The sequence below is a fragment of the Pygoscelis adeliae genome, unplaced genomic scaffold (assembly GCF_000699105.1).
Source record: "Pygoscelis adeliae isolate BGI_AS28 unplaced genomic scaffold, ASM69910v1 Scaffold75, whole genome shotgun sequence".
NCBI lineage: Eukaryota > Metazoa > Chordata > Aves > Sphenisciformes > Spheniscidae > Pygoscelis > Pygoscelis adeliae.
Window position 1 is genome coordinate 5,455,863 of NW_008824772.1, and position 6,421 is coordinate 5,462,283.

A 6,421-nucleotide genomic window follows, 5' to 3' on the forward strand; every position below is an offset into this window, starting at 1 on the left:
GCCTCAGAAGAGGGTTAAGGCCCTGACTCTTGGCTGGGTTTGTCAGAGCGCCCCAGGCTGCCTCCAAACCCCACTGCCCTGAGAAGATGTTGGATACCTGGTGGAGGCACCTCCCCAGGGACAAGCAGCTCCTGTGGGTGAGGGGCTCCGTCCCTGGGGCTGTGCCACCATCAAGGCAGGCGGTAGACAGCAGCACAAAAACACCCAAGGAACTTAGTACCTGCTCGTGGCAGGATTTGGTCCCTCCTACCCCCCAGAGGCAACTGGGGGGAATAAATTCCCCAGGTGGCTTTGCCAGGTGCTTGGGAGGAAGATGAGTAACAAAACATCGCTGAGATTTTCTGATAGCCACACAGTGAAGTCAGTAAGTAGTGCACACATCCGAGCTGTGGCAGAGGGACTTTAAAACCCCTTTATCAGCCTTTTCTGCATTGGAAAGGGCATAAAAGGAGCAATCCTACATCCCTCCTCCGGAAGGAAAGGCTCAGGCTCCCACCAGGGCTGAGCCCACCCTGGCCACCACGCTGTGTCTGGGGGCCACCTGGCTCCCTGGGGCTGGGGCTCACCTCGCCTCAACACCACAAAACTCCCATTAGTCACCCCAGCTGGCAGCTCAGCTTTCCCCTGCCACTTTTGCCTGGAGCACAATTCATTTGTTTTTTCTGGCCTGCCCGCTCATGTCTGTGGACAAAGAGGAAACCCAAATTGACATTAAAGATAGGAAAGGGTTTTAGGCACCTATCAGCATCCAACTGCTTGGCCTCGGGCTCCAGCAAAAAGCAGTGGAAACTGCTGCTGCATTTCCCCTCTCCACACACGTCTGGGAGGGTGAAATCCAGCGGTGCAAAGGTCTGGCCACAACCATAAGTGCATCTCGCACAACATGTACACTCCTCTGCTCTGCCTCAGGCTCTCACGTAAAGACAAAGGTCAGTTCGTCACTTACCCACCCACCTTCTCCCAGAACAAAGGTAATCAAGCCAGATCTATTTGCAGACAGAAAGCCTGCAGATATTTTCAACCCAGCTTACTGACTTGTTTGGGAAACAAGGACCTTAGCCATGTCCTTCCACCTAGATCTGGTTTTGAGACAGTCACTGAAAGTTCAACCCAACTTTCAGTGGTACTCTCTCCCTTCCAGGGCTGGAGAAACATGTTGGTTTCTCCAAACCACAGTAGAGAAGGAGCTGCATCCCCTGGCAATTGCCTTCAGATGGTGGTGTAACATGAGCAAAGGCATCAATACTTGACCTTCCGGCAATACTTCCTATTGGAGGCCTCCATCCCTCCTAGGGGTTCCTCAGACTTCAGCAGATGGGAGTCTGATGCAAGTCCATTGTCAGTCTGAAGTGCGAGGACTCAAGTTTCATGGGTCTCAAACAGATCCTCAGTGAGCTGAGAGCTCAGCTGGTCTCTGCATCACCAAGAAAATCCTTGGGAAAGGTGAGCACCTTCCACCTGTGATTTAGCTCAGGGCAGTCTGGGCAGCAGGTCCTTCAGCACGGCCAGGAAAACACGCACCAGTGATCTTGATGAATTCAAATGACAGTGGCTAAAAAATGAGGAAAACTGTTTGGGCAACCAAGCAAAGAGCCAGGCCCTTAACCCAGGCACCGAGTTCAAGACACCTCAGAAAAGCAGGCAGATTAGTCACTAAAGGGCTAGGAAATACCTGATGAACAGTCATCCTCCTCCTAATATTTCAGTGGGTTTTCATCTAAAATTTGAATGCAGAGAAACATGTAAAAAGTAAGAAGGGGATGGTCATATTTGCCAAACCAAAGGGGTTTTTCCCATAAAACAAAGGCTCAAGGCCACATTTTGCTGTTTCCACACACCCCCCTGACAACATGACCTTAATGCACACAGCAACCTGCACTTCCCAGCAGGATGAAGAGCTCCTGTCCTCACTTTTCCAGGAATCGCCATGCTGAACATTGTGATTCCCCTGGGTGTGGGCAGGACGAGCCTAGGTGCTGGCACTAAGTTGTTGGATTTCCTTGCCTGCCCTGTTGTGACTTCTAGGTATCACCTTCCTTGGAGCAACTGTCCTTGGACAAGAGACCTGAGCAGGACCAAAGCTGCTTCTCTTGGCTAGCTGGAGCCCAGAAGCCTGCTGGCTTCCTAAAAACCACGCTCCACAAGTTCTGGCTGTACGCCTTCAATCCCCCACAACCTCCTCCACCTGCTCCAAGGATGCAGCAACCAGCCACAGGGAAACAATTCTCTTGATGCTTCCCCCACTGAGTCCCTTATTCCTCATTAATAAGAGCCAAGGTAAATTACAATTAAGAGCTTGATAGATAAGATCTGCTAGAGGGAACCCCCCCCAGCCACTGCTCAGGGTCCCCAGATGTCAATCCATGGGAGAGACGGGCTGCAGCAGGGTTAGACTCTCGCCCACAGCTGCAACACAGCCCATTGCCCCCTCCCTGTGCCTCGTCCTCATCTACTGGTTAGAGTTTTCATGCAGCTAATGATAAAGTAACTCGCATTTCTTCAAAAGCCCCACTTTTCAGGGAACAAACCACCCTCCTCACCTTCACAAATGCAGGAAATTGATGGAAGAAAAACACCAGCAGCTTCCCGATTATCTTCAATAACCTCAGCCAGGTTCCTAGCAAAGACCTCCATCCGTTTCGGTAGCCCTGTGCCAGCATCGGTCCCCATCTCTGCCCCACTCCTAGGGCAGCACAAACCCACAGCACAAGGCAACGTGGCAGGTCAGGGTGTCACACAGCAGGAGCCAGAGCCACTTCCAAAGCCACTTCCAGCATGAATTTATGCAAGCACATCTTTCTCAGACTAATCTCCAGAGCCATACCCGTTGCCTCAGGGAGAGCTGCCCTTCTTGGCACCAACCTGCCCACCTACTGCTCAAAGCACAGGCTCTGGGAAAGCCACAGGCAGCAACCGGGGGGGACGGCAGCAATCAGGAGGGCAAGGGCCAGCTTGCACGCAAACCATCTGCAATCACCTACCAGCTGGAGATTTGCGACCAGGATAAAGAGCAGGAACAAGCCACATCTTGCTGGATTCCTGCGAGCTGATGAGAGTTGTCAGTGCACGCTCTGGTGCTAGCTGCCTCCTCAACCCCTACTTCCCATCTCCACACCAAGCAGGGTTATCCATGGTACTGGCTAATGGTCAAACCTGGTCCCAAAAGTGGGACTTCTCACCTGGTGTTACACCCACTTTATTGGTGATTAATGAGCACAAACCAGCCAGGCAGATCCAAAGTCAACCCAGGAGAGCAGAAAACAGCAGTGAGACAGATCAAAGACTGATATAGGCAAGGAGCTGGGCTTAAATGCAGCTGGGGAACACATGGGGTGGAGGGGGTGCGGGAGAAGGCCCCAGATGAGGCTGGTCAGGCTAATTAAGAATTATTAGTGCAGGCAGGACCCTGATGTCCTTTGCAGGGGGAGGATGTGGGAGTGATGCTATGGGAACTGCTTGGGAAACTCATCATAAACCAGCACTTCCCCCATCCTTGGCACAGTCCCATTGTCTCAGCACCAGCAGAGCTGGTCCGTAGGGGTTTTGCCAGGGCTGTTCAGATCCCGTCCCTGCCTCAGTCTCAGGCCAGGAATCTGTTTTCAGGTACTCTGAGAGCTTGGTTTCTGCTGGGTCTGTCTGGGTTCAAGGGAAGGATCAGAGCAAGAGTTTAATTTGGGACTGAACCTGGGGCAGGAATAGCTCCCTGCCCTGAACTGCTCTGCAATCCCACAGCTGAAATGTCACTTGGTTTCCCTTGCTTTTAAAAAAACCCAAAACCAAACAACCCCCCCCTCCACTTCCTCTGTGAGATTCAATCTGTCAGATGATTTGCTAATCTGGATCTCTGGAACAAATTCAACTAGTCTTTCTCAAAAGCGATTTGCAAGCTCTGAGGCATTTGCACTTTGGTTTCCAGGCACATGGTCTGTCACAAAACTGCTGCTGAGGTTGCTGAGCTTGAGACTGGCTTACAGAGCCATAACGTGCTGGTAAGGACATGGACAGAGCCGGGGACTTGCAGCCACCTCCACTGTGCCCCAGGCATCCACCTGTCCCTTAAGGGTGGTGAGTGACTTGCTGACAAGTGACATCCCACAGACACAAGCCCGTAGCATTGGGCCAGGCTGCACCACTTGGGCCAACGCTTTAATCAGAGCTAGATCTGGATTCTCTGCTGTCAACTTACTGGGTGACCTTGGAAAAGTCAGCTGGGATACAATACAACCTACCTGGGAGAGGATGGCAAAGCAAGCCAAGATCTCAGGACGAAAAAGTACTTAAAAAGTCACTTATAAAGGTATTTACCCAGAAAAGTGCTTGGCTTTGCTACCCCCAACAGACAGTGAGTGACCCCAAAAAACAGTTTACCACCCTGCTCAGTTTACAGTAAACATCTCGCTCTGTGCATGCAGCCTGTTTCACACATTCATAAACTCTGTGTCCAGCACACACCGGGGCTGAGCTGGGGTGGCAGGAGGATGCTGCTGCAAGCTACACAGCAGGATGCAGAGACCTAACATACCATGAACAAGAAACTTTCTCCATTTCCATCCCTGCTTCCAAGCCACAGGCATTATCCGGTCCCTGAAGACCCCGCCAAGCCCCATCGCTGGGGGCAGCGGTTCTGCCTCCCCCATCAGCCACACTCCTGACTTCCCCACTGGACCCTGCTGCTGGGTCTCCCTCCTGAGCGGCTGTAGAGGAGAAGTGGGCTGCTCTTCTCCCCACGGAGGTACCCACCAGCCACAAGCTCTTACTGAGGACGATATATAGATACCATCATCATTTGCAGACTAAATTTAAACCTTTTCCTAGGAGGTGAGCTACATAAATGTCTTCGTGTTTCTCAGCATAAAGGGCTGCCTGCCCTTGCAGGCAGCAGCCAGCAACCGTGCCGGGTGCCCTCATCCCAGCAGCTGCTTGTTCCCCATCACAGCTGAGGGAAACTGAGGCACAGAAAAGCAGGGAGACTCGCTGTGTGAGCACTCCTGGTCTGCTGCCATAAACAACAACTACTAGGGCTGCTCCATCACAGCTAGGGAAATCCAAGAAGGCTTGAATACTAGTGTCTTGGGGGTCACTGGAAGAAGAAGAAACAACATTCAGACCTGAACAAGAGAGAATGAGCTCACCAGGGCAGACAGTGACTGGCAGAGAGTGGCCAGAAAGAAAGACTGAAACCGGCAGTTGCTCTCCCTTGTCCCATCCAGGGCACCTGTCCATCCACAAGCATTGCACAGGCTGGTAGAGGGAAGCGCCTTTACACTGGTTCATCTGCTCCCAACAAAAGCACACTCTTTGCAGTAGGCACCCAGGCGTGGCTATTGCTGTGAACTTCAATCCTATTCCCAACACTATTAGCACGAGACGATCACGTGTGTGTGAAAATCTGCCTGTGTTTCACAGATGTCCCTGGCCTTTCATGTTCACTGCTCAGCACCAGGAGCAGGTTGCCTGAGAACATCGAGCCCATAGGAGCACGAAAGCACGCACTAGCCCTCCACGTTTGCACCGTCCATCCTATCTGGTTACCCTGGGAAGGGTTAAACCAAGGTTTTGCGCCACTGCTGTTGTTCGGTGTAGCCAGCACTGGAACAAACTCGTTCCTCTACCTTTATGCAGGCAGAAGGCAGCGAGGAGGCAGTGAGGAGGCCATGCGGCACTTGGCAGCACATCTGCAGGGTCCTTGCAGCGACTGTGCAGGTCAGGCTGCCCAGGGTAAAAGGTGTCCTGCAGCCAGGGGCAGAAGGTGGACGAAGGCCATGGGGTCTGCAGCCCCACTAGAGAGTCCTCCCCAGTGAGCAGGCACACAGGGAGATGTGAGGGGAGCCAGAAATCTTCTGCTGGACAAACTCGAGTTGGACAGGGCAGCTGGGAACAGAGAGGAGCTGTGCTTCTGCCTTTTTTTGCAGGTTTGCTGTTGCCGGGGAGAGGTTTTAGGCTGTCATCCAGCTAATTCACACCAGAGAGACAAGCACTTGAATTAGTTGCATTATCTGTGCCCAGCTAAAGTGGACAAAGGATTAAAGTGTGCTGAGCACCACCACCGTGATTTGCATCTCAGAGCCCCTTCCCACGGGCCCCCTCTGCTCCCGGCCTTTTTTTTTTGGCTGTGAGCCAGCCAGCATAAGAGCCCTGTTTACAGAAGTGATGCCTAGGTTAATATTGCAAAAGACTTCATCAAAGCTTTTAGTTGCTACTGAAGCAGAAGTATCTAACCGTGGGCCATGAGCTGACTGGGCTGCGCACACAGGGGATGAGCCGCCCGCGCCGCGCACGCAGCCACGCACTCGCTACCCTTCGTTTGACCAATTCTGGTCTCAGCCTGAGGTATGAAACTAACTTTCTGTCACAATGGCGTATTTGAAATAATGAGTAAAATCAAACTATTACTCATTTTTTAACACTGCACACAAAACCA